The following is a 14,636-nucleotide window of genomic DNA, read 5'->3' as shown; positions in this document are numbered from 1 at the left end:
CGAAAGATGCTGCTCAGGAAATGGCAAGGAGACAGAAACAAAACAAGCATCCTGTAACTTCTCACTGCCACAAAGAGCTCACACTGCAGATCTCTGTAGCGTTCCACAGGGCTGCCTCTCCTTCATGTCCTTCTTCCACCAGGAGGCAGGCTCACACAGCAGCCACCAGGACATGGCCAGTCACTGACACAGAGGGAAATGGAGATTGTAGGATACTATGTGCTGGCCCTTAAAGCTTTAACCTGAGAGCTACACACATGGATATAATCTCAAGTCACATGACATTGGCCCAATCAGTTGCATGGCCACACATAGCTCCGCCGGGGCAGGGGAAATACATTCCTATCATATGGTGACCAGCACTGATGACCACCACAGTGTAGGACTCAGATCCCTGACTGGGGAATGGAGGTGTGAAGGGGAACCCACTTCCCCTTAACAGGCCAACTTCTGTGCAATGAGCAGAGCAGATCACACTCTGTACTTCCCTGTGTACAGAAGCTTTCTGGGAGGAAGCAGGCAGCCTGACTGCCCCTCCATACCCCTCTGTAATGTTTGAAATTTTAGCCATGACATTAACTGGTATGAATGAATCTCTTAGACTCTGGTTTCTGACTCTAACAGTTCACAGAAGATGGATGGCTGAAAAGAAACTCAAAGGACTGAGAATTTATAGCTTCAGCAACAAGGCTTTGGTGACAGGCTGGGCCAAGGATAGAAGGGCTCTGCTTGGTCCCAGCAGCCCAACCAGCACCTGCTCCGGGTAGTTCCTGGAAAGTGTTTGTTCCCTCAAGGGAACCAGGAGGACTCCTGGCCCATATCTCCAGGCCTCAGTTCATTTTTTTTTTTCCAGCTCAAAGATCAAGATCAATCATGCTACTTCCTGCATCACACCTGACCTCACAAAAGAGAAATAACTATGGTGATCACGACCCTAACTCAGAGCAAAGAACTCCAATGCATTAATCCCCCTAAGAATGTTCAGATTTCTATCTGGGATAACTCCACACCAGCCCTCAGCATCTCTCCAAGGGTGGAGACTTTTCTTCACTATCACTGAAAGGTGGTAGGTTAGGGAAGATGAGAAATTTGAGTCACAAAGTGAGTCCTACCCTACCTAGGGTGTGGTCGAGGACCCAGTCTGTGCCTGGCTCCACTTTCCATGTGCAGCCAAGCATCTGCTGCTAAAGATTCAGAAAGTGTCCTTCCTATTTAGAGAACCTCCTCAGGATAGGCACTCAGACTCAGAGCTGTGAGATAGGTAGGCACAGGCACAAACTTTACAGCATAAGCAATTTATCCACTCATTGTCCAACAGTTTTTTTTTTTTTTTGATTCACCAAGTATTATAGATCAGCAAGGAGCTCAGGACCATGCCAAGAACTGAAGGATGTATAAATATGTATAAGAATTAACCCACCTGGGGTAGGGGGTATTGTAGTTCAATGGGTTAAGCCACTGCTAGGGACTCTAGCATCCCATATTAGAGCATTGGCTTAAGCCCTGACAGCTCTGCTTCAAATTCAGCTTCCTGCTAATGTGCCTGGGAAGGCAGCGGATGATGACAAAGGCAAGATAAGAAATCCCATTCAATACAGCCAGGAGGGGAAAGGCAATTCCACCAGTTTCCCATGCTAGAGGTTTTTATGCATCAAGCATCATCAAACACTTCAAAAAGGTCACGGAATTAAAGGATATGTTTGTTTAAGGTCAAAGATTGAGACCCAAGCATCGAAGAGATCTTCAGGAAGTTCAGGAAAACACATATATTTCAAAAACCTTAGATTCCAAATTTTTTCACCAAGATAAGCTTGCTTCTTTAAGTATTTCTTTATTTTTATTTATTTGAAAGCAGAATGATGGAGAGAGTGAGAGACAGAGGGAAAAAAAAGATCTTTTGTCACTCCCTAAATGACTCCGTGGCCAAGGCCAGGCTAGGCCAAAGTCAAAAGTCAAGAATTGTATCCTGGTCTCCCAAATGAGCAACAGGAGCCCGAGTCCCTGGGCATCATCTGCTGCCTTCCCAGGCACATCAGCAGGAAGCTGGATCAGAATTAAGAGCAGCTAGGACTTGAACTATACCTCAAAATGGGGTGCAGGTGTTGCAAGCCACAGCTTAACCTACAAACAGCAGCACCACACTTACTTTTTAATTCCATTTCCCACAAACTTTCTGAATTAGCCTTTTAGTTTTCCAACACCTTGTTGGACATCTTCATCTGTTGTTGGAACAAAATAGCTGAGGCTGGATCCTTTGCATAGAGAGGCTTATTTGGTGAAATCCCTGTGCTGGGTGACATGGTGGCAGACAAGCTGAGAGGGGAAGTGTGTGCTTGCACAAGGAGCCTATGTACGAGGAAGTGAGAGGGAGAGCCAGGTTGGCCTCCTAGCAACCTGCTCTGCAGAGAGAACTCACCCAGTCTCTTAAGAAAGACACTAATCAATTCATGGCAACAGACTTCTTACAGGACTCAATGCTGTTACATTGGGGACTGAGCCACAACGTGAGCTTTTTTGCAGGCAACAGGCCATATTCAACCACAACCTTCATCATTCTTCTCTCCATGCTGCCTTTCTCTACTTTTCTGCCACTTGATGCTAGCCGGACTCACTCAAGTCACAGATTTTTAAATATCTCAGCACAACTTACTATTCCCAGCCCAAAATCCCAAAGAAGGGAACATACTGCATGGTACCCCCTAGGTTACAAGTAGCTATCATATAGATCCTTGTACCTAGAGAGGAGGGGGGGAGGTCATGTGATCTCAGCATGGCTGTATTGAGGGAGCAGTTCTTAGAGAAGCCAGAGGAAGAGGGGTGTTGTCCGGTGTGATTTACTCAAAACTCTTGGCAAGACCACTTGTATAAGCACATAAAGGGTTTTCATGCAAGAAAGCAATTAAGAACTGGTACAGTCATTCAGTCATTTTTAATGCTTGGAACAACTTCCACGAGCAGCTGAAGGTGCAGGGTGGCCATCTGCAAGCTTCTTGGCTGCCACTGGAAGTAGACAAACAGGAAGTACACTGGGAGGTCACTGAACAGGAAGAGGAAGTTGTACAGGAACTCTATCTGGGAAGCCAGGAGCAGAAGGGCAGGGATAATGGTGGAAACCTGCCGTGGGCAGAGAGTAGGTATTTTGGCCCTAAGGCCTGGATGATAAAAGGGGCCTGGGAGGTGGAGTATGGTCCCTCAACTCTGTCCTCCTGCATGCCTTCCACTGGTGCCACCTGCCACTAGTTTCACTCTTCTAGTTTGTGTCATATCTCTCTGAGCCCCAGGCTGCACCTGCTGAGCCGGCCCTTGGGAGCCATCATTAGCCTTGCTGCGCTATGTGAACCCTAATGATTGTACCTGCATTCTCTCTGCAGTTGTCTCTTGTTCTCAGGGACTTCTGGAGGAGAAATGAATTCCCAGCAAGTACAGTTCATGCACTGCAACTCATTTCTTTCTCTCTCTCTCTCTCTTACACACACACACATACCACACAAAACCAAGACACTCTGTACTAAACATAATAGTAGTTCTAATAGCTGACATTCTCTCTCAGGGCTCTGAATGAACAGCTCAAATCAGTATGTCATATAAGAGCTTAGGGAGGAAAACATCCATTGTTGATCCCAAAGTCTACCTTGTAAGGTCTGGGAAGATTCTTTTTCATCTGCAAGCATAAAAGACAACCGATGGTGGTTCCCTAGGTCAACCAGGAGAGGAAGCTAAAAGGAAAACTCCAGATGAAGCCTCTGGTTGTATCAGTCAGCAGTTCACCCTAATAATGAAATACCTGGGAGGAGAAAAGAGGTTGGTTTTGGCTCGTTGTTCTGGAGCCACAAGATTGAAGAGCTCTAACGATAGCCTTCTTACTGGCAGAATCCCAAGACAGTATGGGGTAAAGTCACATGGCAGGAGACAGGGAGTGTGTGTGTGTGTGTCCAGGCTCTCTCCCTTTTCTTAAAAAGACACTCGTATTCAATCATGGGATCTACTCTGATGAACTGATCTAGCCTCCCCACTTCCCAAAGGCTCTGCTTCCAAGCATGGTAGTCTGAATAAATTTCCACCCACCTAACATTGCCTGTGCACGAAGCCTTGGTGGATGCCCAAATGATAGCACTTTCCCTGGTTGGATAAAAAGGAAGGTTTGTGTTTCCTTAAATGGGGAGTCTCCTGGGGTCTCAGAAGCCTGTTCTCCACAGAGCCACCACGCTCCTAGCAGAGCCCCCAGCCTGCAGTCAATTTGTCAGTTCCCTTAGGGTTGACGACATGATGGGTGGATCACAGAATGCAGGACAAGCCTTGTTCTGTCCTCTGCCAGCTCTAATGTCTAAGGGAGGTCTCCCAAAAACTCCATTGAAACTTGAAGGAATGGTCGGGACCAGGCCTTGTCTTGAGGTATCCAAGACTAGAGGCTGATGGGTCCTAACTGGGAAAGATCATCTTAAAATTCTTCTTTGGTCACATTCCCCAAGCTCAGCCCCAAAGTTCCCCAACACTCACAATGGATGTGGCTTTGTTCTTGCCGTGTAATGATGTCATTCTTTCTCGTGGGAAAAAGGATACAAAGAAAAAGCCGCATCTGTTCCTTGTTGTTTTAAGAAAGTCACATCTAGCACCGAATGTACTGTTCCAGAGTAATTAGACTGACAGAGAAAAGAGTCTGTGGTGTCCATGGTGCTTGCATAATGACCCAGTGCTCCCTCCACACCCAGACATTCGGTCTCCCTGCTGGCTTACGGTCCTGCCTCTTCACTCTGCTGCAAAGCAGGCTGAAGCATTACAAGTGAGTAGCGTAAGAGCTTAGCAATTCTCTCCTGGGGAAAAAATAGTTTTACAAAGTGGGGAAGTGTATAACATCTTTGATGCAATCTTTGATGCAGTCATTGATTATCTCTCCTCAGGTTGGTAGGATCGGCCCTGAGTTCCACAGAGATTACACTGGTCACTTCAAGGGAAAATCGCATCATAGCCAAGGGCCACAAGTAACATGAATAATGCCTGGGTACTCGTCATCTTAGCATCTTGAGGAAGGAACCAATAATTTTTTAAAAATGACAAAGACCACACAAGCCTTCCATTTGTCCATCTTTCAGTAAAAAAAAATCTGTCTTAAATAAAATTTTGAAAACACAGCATGCTTAATCGTGGAAATATGACTAGGAAAGAATGGCTCTGTGTGTGTGTGTGTATGCGCACGCGTGTGCTAGGGTCCCAAGCCTGGGTTTCTGGAAGTATGCATATATAGATGCATTTGTAAACATGTAAGTGGGTATGCATAGGAAACTCCAGGAGAGTTCATACCTGTGCTTATCTATGCATGTATGGGTGTGTGTGTGTACACACAAGAAGGCTCCAGAAACGTGCACTGTACTGTCCATTATTTTGAAGGCTAAGAAGTATGCAAGAGTATGCATGGATTTTAGTTTCTTTTGCACCAACATAAACTTGATCTCATTCCATTTCCATGAACTTTTTAAAGTGTCCCTTTATATGTGCACATAAGTGAACAAACGTGTGTGTCAGGGGCTCCAGCCATGTGCATGCACATTCCCTATGTGCACCATATGTGGGCATGTATACGAGCAGGAGCTCCAGAAAAGCAGGCATGTTTGTGTACACGTGTGCCACCAGGCTGCAGGTGTGCAGCTGGAGAGGACAGCCTCGCTTGCCTGAGGAAGTTCACGATGCTGCTGCAGCTTCCAACAAGAACAAGCACCAGAGCCATGGCCGTGGTGAACATCAGGGATGGAGCTGGTGTGCGATGGCACATATGAACTATGGACAGCACTGGGGGCAGGGAAGCAGGGCCAGGTATCTGGCAAGCTACCGCAAGCACTGTCCCTCTGTCAGGCATGTCCTGACACCTGTGCACATAGCCTAGCAGGCACCTGAGCCACCATCTCCAGGTGTAGATGCACTCAGGGTCACTAAACCCAGGGAGCAGAGGATGGGGTAGATGCAGATGGACCGTGGAGAGGAATTGGGATTACTATGGGTAAACTATATTGGGGTTCCTTGCTCACTCCCCCTCTCCCATCTCTGCCGAGGATGTATAGACCCTCATCCACTGATTGGCTGAGCCACATCACTGCTTTGGCCAATAAAGCGTGAGCAGGACTAACCTGACAGTAGTGTTGAATACGCTTGTATGCTTTGGTTTGGTCTTTTGCGCCCCTGCCACTTGCTATAGGCAAAAACACGTCCTGGAGCCACTACCACACTGACCTGGGTCCCTTAGATGGGAACAATTTCACCTGATCTGAGAAGCCCTAAATAAGCCCCAGCCTGAAGCAGGACCAGGAGGGACCCAGTGGGCCACAGATAAATGCTAGTTGCTGCAAGCCACCAAGATTGGAGGCTATCTATTATCCAGCATGTCATTACAGTGCAAGCTGACCCAGGGAAGGAGAGCCTGTCGGGAGGCGGGCCAGAGGGAACACAATAGCTCAGTCCCTGCCTGTCCTCCCCCGGTTTTGCACTCTGACTGTGCACGAATATTCTTATCTTCCCCATCCTCCACACAGTGTGGCTGCATGCCAGGATCTCCCTGGAACCTGAGAGTAGAGGGACTAGCAGTAAAGCTGAGAAGTGTGCAAAGCTTGAGCTCCGGTCTCAGGAGGAAAAAGGGCTACGTCTCACGAGAGAAGCCCTGTCCTGGGCCACATGTTAAGCTGTGAGCAACAGAAAGTTAAGCCAGAAGCCTGCTATACCCCTCCCACAGCCCCACCCCTTGCGTGGCCCCAGACCCCACCTTTCACCGGTGGTGTGACCCTCTCTTGGTATCACACAGCACACATGACTTCTGCTGAAGAATGTCCTGTTGACGGAGCTGAATGCAGAGATGGCCACAGCCAAGGGCAGTGGCCAGGCCCAGGACCTCAGTACCTGGTTCCTAGGATAACAAAGGGGTCAGTGGAAGGGACTTCAGGAGTGGGGTGGGAAGCCTATCCCAGGGAGGGGAAGCAACTCATCTGATGGAAGTTGTGCACAAGTAGTGCTCTGCCCCATCCACGGTGTTGGCCTATGTCAGCAGGACATTGCAGGTGACTTACTCACCCCCAGTGCACAGCCATAGCTTCCGTCGGGACGACGGCACCAGCAGGTGATTGATGTCGACCAGGATGTACAGACCAGTGACCATGGGAATGGCAATGACCAACACCCACACTAGGTTCTTCTTTGGGGCAGGGGAAGAGGACACAGAGAACACCTAGGAGGCCTTCCTAGGCCCCCAGGGCAAGCACCACGGCACTGTGCTGAGCTCAGAATGGCCACAGCCCTTGTGCCAGGGCTGGAGGAGGGGGGCTGTGTGCCTCTGCTCCCTGAATTCATGGTCCCCATGGAATGTGATGCCACACTGCACCCACACCAAGCAGTGTTGCCACCTGTGTTGCAGAAGTCACATGAGAGGCAGGTGTCATAGCACAGGGGGTTGGTGTGCTTGCACCTCATAATGGTATGCCTTCTGATCCACTTCTGTGCCCCACTAATGGGCCCGAAAGGCAGCAAGCTATGGCCCAAGAACTTGGGTTCCTGCCACCCATATGAGAGATCTGCTCCTGGTTTAAGTGTGATCCAGCCCTGGCTGCTGCATTCGAGGCGTGAATTAGAATCTCTTTCTATTTCTCCATTTCTCTCTTTAAATAACTGCTTTAAAATGTTCTAGGTAAAGAAAATGTAACATTCAGAGCAAGTGCTTGGCATACGAATAGGTGCCCCTTAGAATACTCACGGACCACATCAAATAATGCCTGGTCCTAGTCCTGGCTCCTCCACTTCCCAACTCACTTCCTGCTAATGAAAACCCTGGGAAGCAGCAGGCAATAGCTCAGCTGGTTGGATCACAGCTACCCATGTGGAACACCCAAATTGAGTTGATTCTTGGTGTTCAGGCTGACCCAGTATTTGCCATTGTGACATTTGGGGAATGAACCTCAAATAGGACATTTCTGTCTGCCTTTCCAGTCCACTGGCAATAAATGCATTTAAAAATCAGAGGGAAAAAAACAACATTAAATAGAATAGCAGAGAAGGGGCCTGGCGCGGTGACGAAAGTGGTTAAGGTCCTCGCCTTGCACGCCCGGGATCCCATATGGGCGCCGGTTCTAATCCCGGCAGCCCCGCTTCCCTTCCAGCTCCCTGCTTGTGGCCCGGAAGAGCAGTCGAGGACGCCCCAAAGCTTTGGGACCCTGGACCCGTGTGGGAGACCCGGAGGAGCCTCCTGGCTTCAGATTGGCATAGCATCGGCCGTTGCGCTCACTTGGGGAGTGAATCATCGGATGGAAGATCTTCCTCTCTGTCTCTCCTCTCTGTATATCCGCCTTTCCAATAAGAAAATAATAAAAATAAATCTTTAAAAAAAAAAAAGAATAGCAGAGAAGCTGTTCTGTGTTGCAGGATTTACCTTGAGCCCTTGCGGGTGGGGTGGAGGAGGACTGAGCCACGGTGGTCCCAGATGGGTCTCATCCTGTGCATTTGGTAGGACCTTCCCCTTGGAACCATCTGCGTCTGATTAGCCCGTCCTGTGATCTTCAGTGTTACATAAAACCCAATTTCCAGATCTTCTTGCCTGAGCTGAGACCTTGCTTTGATAACTCTGGAGGTGCAGGTAGCTGTGGAGCGCTGAGGACAAAGCAGGAATTTCGTGGCCCTGGCCAGGTCTCTGTGCTCAGCATCAGGGGCGGGCTGTCTTCCCTGCCCTCATGTTTCCAGTCTTTCGTGGCTTCTACATCCATGTCCAGGCTGCTTCTCCAGGACCTCATTAGCCCTGGATGCTGAGGTCCCAGGCTCCTCTGCTGGAATGGATGCCTTGTTTGTTGGGCACACTTCCTCCCAGGCCAGGTGGCAAACTGGTGAAAGTGAAGCTGACAGGAACACAATGGGTTCTGGCACAAAGTGGGTCCTCTTAAGAATCTCCTAGCTCTAAAATTCATGAATCTTCAGGCCAAGCAAATTGGCCAGCAGCAATGCAATGTGGGCTAAATCCTTGTCCCCCTTCCCCTAACCCTGGAAAGCTGGCTCTGGCTAAGCCCAGAGGAAGGTTGTGTGTCACAAAGGTACAACTGGCTTCTCCCTCCTGAGGTCTCACCTCAGCAAGGTGAACATCTATTTACATGTGATCCAACCTGCCCAATCCAATCCTGCCTGCTGCCTAGTCTTGTAAATAAAGCTTTATTGGAACACAACCACATTCACTTATTCATCTCTGGCTATTTGGGGGCTGTAACAATGGAGCTAAGTGGTTGTAACAGAAATCTAAAATATTAATTCTCTATTCTTTTGCAAAAAACTGTTTCCTTGGGGCCAGCACTGTGGTAGGCAGGTCATTTCACTGTCACCAGCATTCCATATGGGCACTGGCTCAAATCCTGGCATGCTACACTTCTGATCCAGCTCCCTGCTGATTTGCCTGGGGAAACAGCAGAAGGTGATCTAAATCCTTGGGCCCTTGCACCTACGTGGAGATCCAGAAGAAGCTCCTGGCTTCAGACTGGTCCAGCTCCCACCACTGCAGCTATTTGAGGAGTGAGCCAGTAGGTGCGGATTCTCTCTCTCTCTCTCTTCCTTGTTCTGTCCCTTCCTCTCTCTCCCTCTGTAACTTTAGCTTCCAAATAAATGTTAAAAACAAATTTAAAAAGGAAATAAAATGTTTGCTTAAGCACAGGGTTTGCCTCCCTCAGCTTTAGGTTCTTTGTTTTTGGTCTGGCTCAAGTGCAGAAAGAGAGGCCAACCCACCAATCTGGGGGCCCAGCCCACCCCAAGCCACCCTGAGCACACATCAACCATTCACCAGAGAGTGGCATGCACCTGCATAGTATCCTATGACACTCAGAGCACTGGCCATATGCACGAGTGACTCCAAGGCTCTGGGAAGCAGGCAGGGAAACTACTACCCTAGGCAAGGAACCAGGGCTCAGAAATAAAACCTGGGTCCCAGAATTCCTGGGTCTTTCTACCTCTCTTTCTGCTCTTGCACCTAAGAAAACAAAACTAAAACCAATAACATCGTAGGTTAAATATACAGGAAAGCCAAAGATCCAAATGTCCCATCTGAGTCCCAAGCTGCCCTGTAGACCTGCATCCAGCCAGCACGATGATGAATGTTCACCCAGAGTTGGCTCTTTGCCTTGCTCCCAAAGAGTGCCATGTCCCCCAGTGGCTCCCAAGCCTAGGTGACTGTAAATTAAGTGCCTCCTGCAGTGCCCTGGGGAAAGCAGCCAGAGGATTCCAGGCTGAGTCATCAGGTGTGGTTCCTCCCTGATGCTCTAAGCTTACCATCATTGCCCCTTGCTAGACTCAGCTTTAGATGATCGTTTTGTGAAAATTCCTGCTTCACAGGAAGGAAAAGGGAGACCATGGGTGTGACACTCTACAGTTCTCCACATACTTGAGAGGCAATTACTTCTGTAATCGCCTAAGCTAATCCAAGGTAGATAGTGGGCTGGCATTCCAGTCACATGAGAGCAGAAGGGAGCCCACGTCTCCAGCTGAGCTGCTTCTGGTCTGAGTCACCTCCAATTTGGATAATTGGAGCCCCAAGGATCGGAGACCTGCTGATGTCCGAAGATTCCAGCCCCAGCAGACTGTCATGCATTCACACGGGGATTCTTGAGTTCCTCCGTCATGCGGTTGATGTTGCTCCAGCCATCAAAGGCCCACAGGCCCTGAGAGAAAGCCATATCAACAAGCCCCACCTGCTGGGTTGTGGTTTGAAAGGCAAATAGGACTCCCATGCTCCCTTGGCCCTGGTCCAGCACCTCGGCAACCCACCCCCCACACACACAACAATGACCAGCAATGAGACCACTTTGGCAGCCGTGCACATGTTTGTCAGCCTAGTAGCCAGCCGTGAGCTCCAGCAGTTGACCAGCAGTAACAGCAGGATGCATGTGGCTGCCACAGTCTTGAGCACCGCCTGGGGCACAGAGGAGCAGCCAGGGTAAATGGGTGCCAGTGCGTACTCAGCAAAGCTCAGGGAGATGGCACTGATGGTGGTCGGCCTCCCAATCAGCACAAATGTGTAGACATCCAGGAAGGCTGGCAGGGAGCTAAGGGTGTGCAGGGTGTACATGTGCTCACCCCCAGATTCGGGGATCAGGGCACCCAGCTCAGCGTAACACAGAGAGCCCAGCATGGCCAGGAAGCCCCATACTGCCCAGATCACAAGACCTGCTCCAGGGCTGCCAGGGTGGACCAAGACGCAGCCAATCATGCAGACACCAGTCAAGAACACAGCGCTCCACAGGCTGATCTCCCTCTTCAGTGTCAGCCCCTGGGCCCCAGCACCTGACTCTTGCCTGGCCACTCCTGCACTGCCATCTCACTCCTTGCTTCTCTCCATCTCAGGACCTCGACAAGATACTACCCCTGATCAGAGAGAGGCAGAAACGCTGATAGCTGCCTGTCTCGTGGGCTTCCTGCAGGAGTTAATGATAACAGCACTGAGGGAATCCGAAACAGTGGCCAAGGAGCCTGGGTGTGGTGTTCAGCAGAAATAGAGCCTTTCCCAATTTTGCCAGCTCCCATCTACTCAGAGCCTGACAAAGGCAGTCTGCAGGAACTGTATACGTAGCTCAAGGAAAAGAAAGGCAAGAGTGGTTTTCCAAGAAAGCCTTCCTGCCTGAATCCAAAGCGACAGGTGGAACTCGTGGTGGGATGAGGGCCAATCCAGACAGTGTGAATGATAAGAAGTGGGCTACACATGGGAAGCAGAGCACTCCTTACAGCCAATCCAATGATGAGGATCCCTGTGAGAGCCCGAAACTGAAACTGCACGAGCCTTACCCTTAAGAAGAACTAGAATGGCCCCAAAGAGGCCATCTAGACCTGGCTCCCCCTAGCAAGGAGGGAGGAAATGACCAAGAATGTTCTAGAGTTAGGCTGTTTGAGTTTCAATCCTAGCTGTAGGAGTATCTGGCTGTGTGTCCCAGGACAAGGTCTCACCTGTCAGTTGATAAGAATATCCACTGTAGAGTGCTGCTTGAAGGATTAAATCAGATAGCCTATTCGACGTTGCTAGACGGTGTACTGTCGCTATCCCGCAACAATGGACTTGGCGCATGGAGCCGATAAGCCAATAATAACACACGTGGACTCTGACTGATGGTCAAAGCCGAAGTTTATTAGTGGCATCAGACTTCATACACCGAAGGTCCTATAGGATAAGGAAGGAGGTATTGAGCTTATCAACAAAACTCATCAACTGTTTCTACACTTTTGTTTGGAACTCTTTTGTTTTGTATGTTCCACCAAGTGTTCCCAGTCACATGCTGTCCACTCAGCTGTTCTCATACAAATAATATCCATTTAGCTACACTAACGGTACCACTCAGTTGTTTTCATACAAATATGATCCTATCAATTGTAATCCTGTGCTCACTGACCTTCTAGGGTCACAATGTCCCTTTACAGTGTACAATGGGGAGTAAGCGTTCCCTTAGTTGGCAGCCATTATTCTCTGCCTAGGATTTTCATTCGTTCAGCTAGGGAAGAATGGTTGAAATTAATACCATGTTTAATTGAACACTGGATTTCACTGATCTGTCAACAGTGCTCACTTCAGGGCATAAAGCATACCTTTTTCACTTAAAACATTGTCCTACAGAGTCTTTAGTATTGCTACAGCATGGTCAATGGAACTCCCTGGCATTTGTGGTAAATGTGTTGCATTAGTCAGTTCTGTTGTTAGAATAAAATCCCTGGGGCTGGGCACATTACAAAGGAAAAAAAGTTACTTAGCTCACCGCTTAGGAAGTTCAAGGGCATGATGGTAGCTTCTGGTTTGTGCTGACGAAGGCCTTGCAACAGGTTCACAGTGGCCAGGTACCCTGGAGAGGGAGTGAGACGTTAGAACAGAAGCCAGAAAGAGAGGAGGGCCTCTTCTAGAACAACGTGGCTCCTGAGAGAATCACGCAGGGCTCCAGAAGAATCTCCCTGATCTCTTATAAGGACAACTCTCCCAAGGACATCTCCATATGGGCCCTCACTTAAATGTCACACCCCTTAATATCTGTACTCTGAGGATTAAACCCCTTGAGGGACACTCCACATCCACAATGTAACATACATTAACACCCAAAGTGGGGAGAATGGTATTGCAAAACACCCAAGCAGGTGGACCTAGCTCAAGCCAATCATATGGGCTGCTTGGATTCCACATGTGTGTGCAAGCAGTCAAGTTCTTCAAAGAGGCAAGTGGCTTCACACTTGTGGTTCTGGGACATTTGTCATTGTCTCCCATTTCCTGGTGCATTGAGGCCTACTGGGCCTTCAGAAATGAGGAGCTATCGTCTTCAGAAAATCCCTGGAGAAGGGCATTTTCTACGATTAAAAGAAAAAAAAAAAAGAAGGAAGAGATTAGACAGATCATAGAAGATAGAAGAATTGAGAAAGAGGGTGAGAAAGCTGGGAAAGAAGCTTGCTGGCAGTAGCCTCTGGTCATACTCAGCCAACAGCTGTGTGACTGAGACATTGGGGGGTCAGTTCAGGGAGTTTGCTCTGGACCCAGCTGCCCTGTTGAGTCCTACAACTTCCACTTCCCTCCTAATGCTTTTGCTAAATCCATGTTTAGCTGCACACTCAGCTCCTCACTAGTTATCACACTTGTTTGTCCCCATATGTATCACCCAGCATGTTCAAAACAATGCTTTTCACCTCCCAAGTCTTCCCTCCTTCTGGGACCCCTCACTTCCACTATCTCTGTATGTCTGCTGCATGTGGCAGTAATATGATTGGAAGGCAGCTTGTCTCCAACAAAACTCACAGTGATGCTTCATTCCTGAATGCAGCAGTGTGGGGGATGGAGCTAAGGGGCAGGCATTCTGTTTCACAGAGGCTAAGCCTTGGCAGCTGTTGAGTGCCCCTTCCTCTCCCACATGTGCTGCCTGTGCTTGCACTTTCCCTCACACAGGAACAGCATGCAGCCCAGATCTTGGGCTTTCTGGCCTTCAGAAACAGAAGCAAACAGAAGCATCTTCTGCTCAGTTTCCCAGTTACGCAGTTCTGGAAGTTACCCAGTCTTGGGTGTTCCAGCAACAGGAAATAGACCAAGACATGTAGCTACTGTACAGACCGCCAAGGCCCTTTGTGGGAATGAGGGCTTGGCTCTGCCAGCTGTTGGGCTCAACAGCAGCAAGGAGCCCTCAGCTGTGTGCCTGGGCCAGGGCTGTGCTTGCTGCAGAGCAGTCACCTTCCCGGGGTGGCACGCATCTAGCCACCAACCAAAGCTGCAACACCAAGACCCAAACCATTGCCAAGCTGGCTCAACCCTGCTGGGGCATCCCAGTCCAAAACTCCACCTCCCCATCCACTTCCTGCCCTTCCACAGGTGTTGATCTGGAAGGAATGACCAAGTCCACCTGTGAAACACCCATTCCTGAGTCTTCCTCCCAGAGGATGCAGTCTGGAAATCTGTAGCACCAGGCCCCAGAGCTCCAGTCCTCAATTGTCACTGATGTCCCCTCCTCTGCATCCTCAGCCAAGGGCATTGAGCCTTACTCAGGTTCCTCCTATCCCTCATAGCCACGCCCCTGCCTCAGGCCCCCCAAGCACCTTGAGCCCCAATTTTTCCTCCAAAGCACCATACTCCTCTCCAAAGCTGCCATGTTATTCTCTGGCCTGGAGTATAACCCAAAGGCCCA

At 49.2% G+C, this 14,636-nt stretch overlaps 1 pseudogene; it reads right to left on the bottom strand.

Annotated features, from left to right (window-relative positions):
• Positions 1–2,919: 2,919 nt before the first annotated feature.
• On the bottom strand, positions 2,920–11,338 carry LOC121165422 (annotated as a pseudogene).
• Between the last annotated feature and the right edge of the window lie 3,298 nt (positions 11,339–14,636).

This window comes from Ochotona curzoniae, unplaced genomic scaffold (genome assembly GCF_017591425.1).
Source record: "Ochotona curzoniae isolate NIBS_2020 unplaced genomic scaffold, NIBS_Ocur_1.0 contig_883, whole genome shotgun sequence".
Taxonomy (NCBI): Eukaryota; Metazoa; Chordata; class Mammalia; order Lagomorpha; family Ochotonidae; genus Ochotona; species Ochotona curzoniae.
The sequence above is the reverse complement of the archived record's forward strand: the minus strand, read 5'-3'. Positions and strand labels throughout refer to the sequence as shown.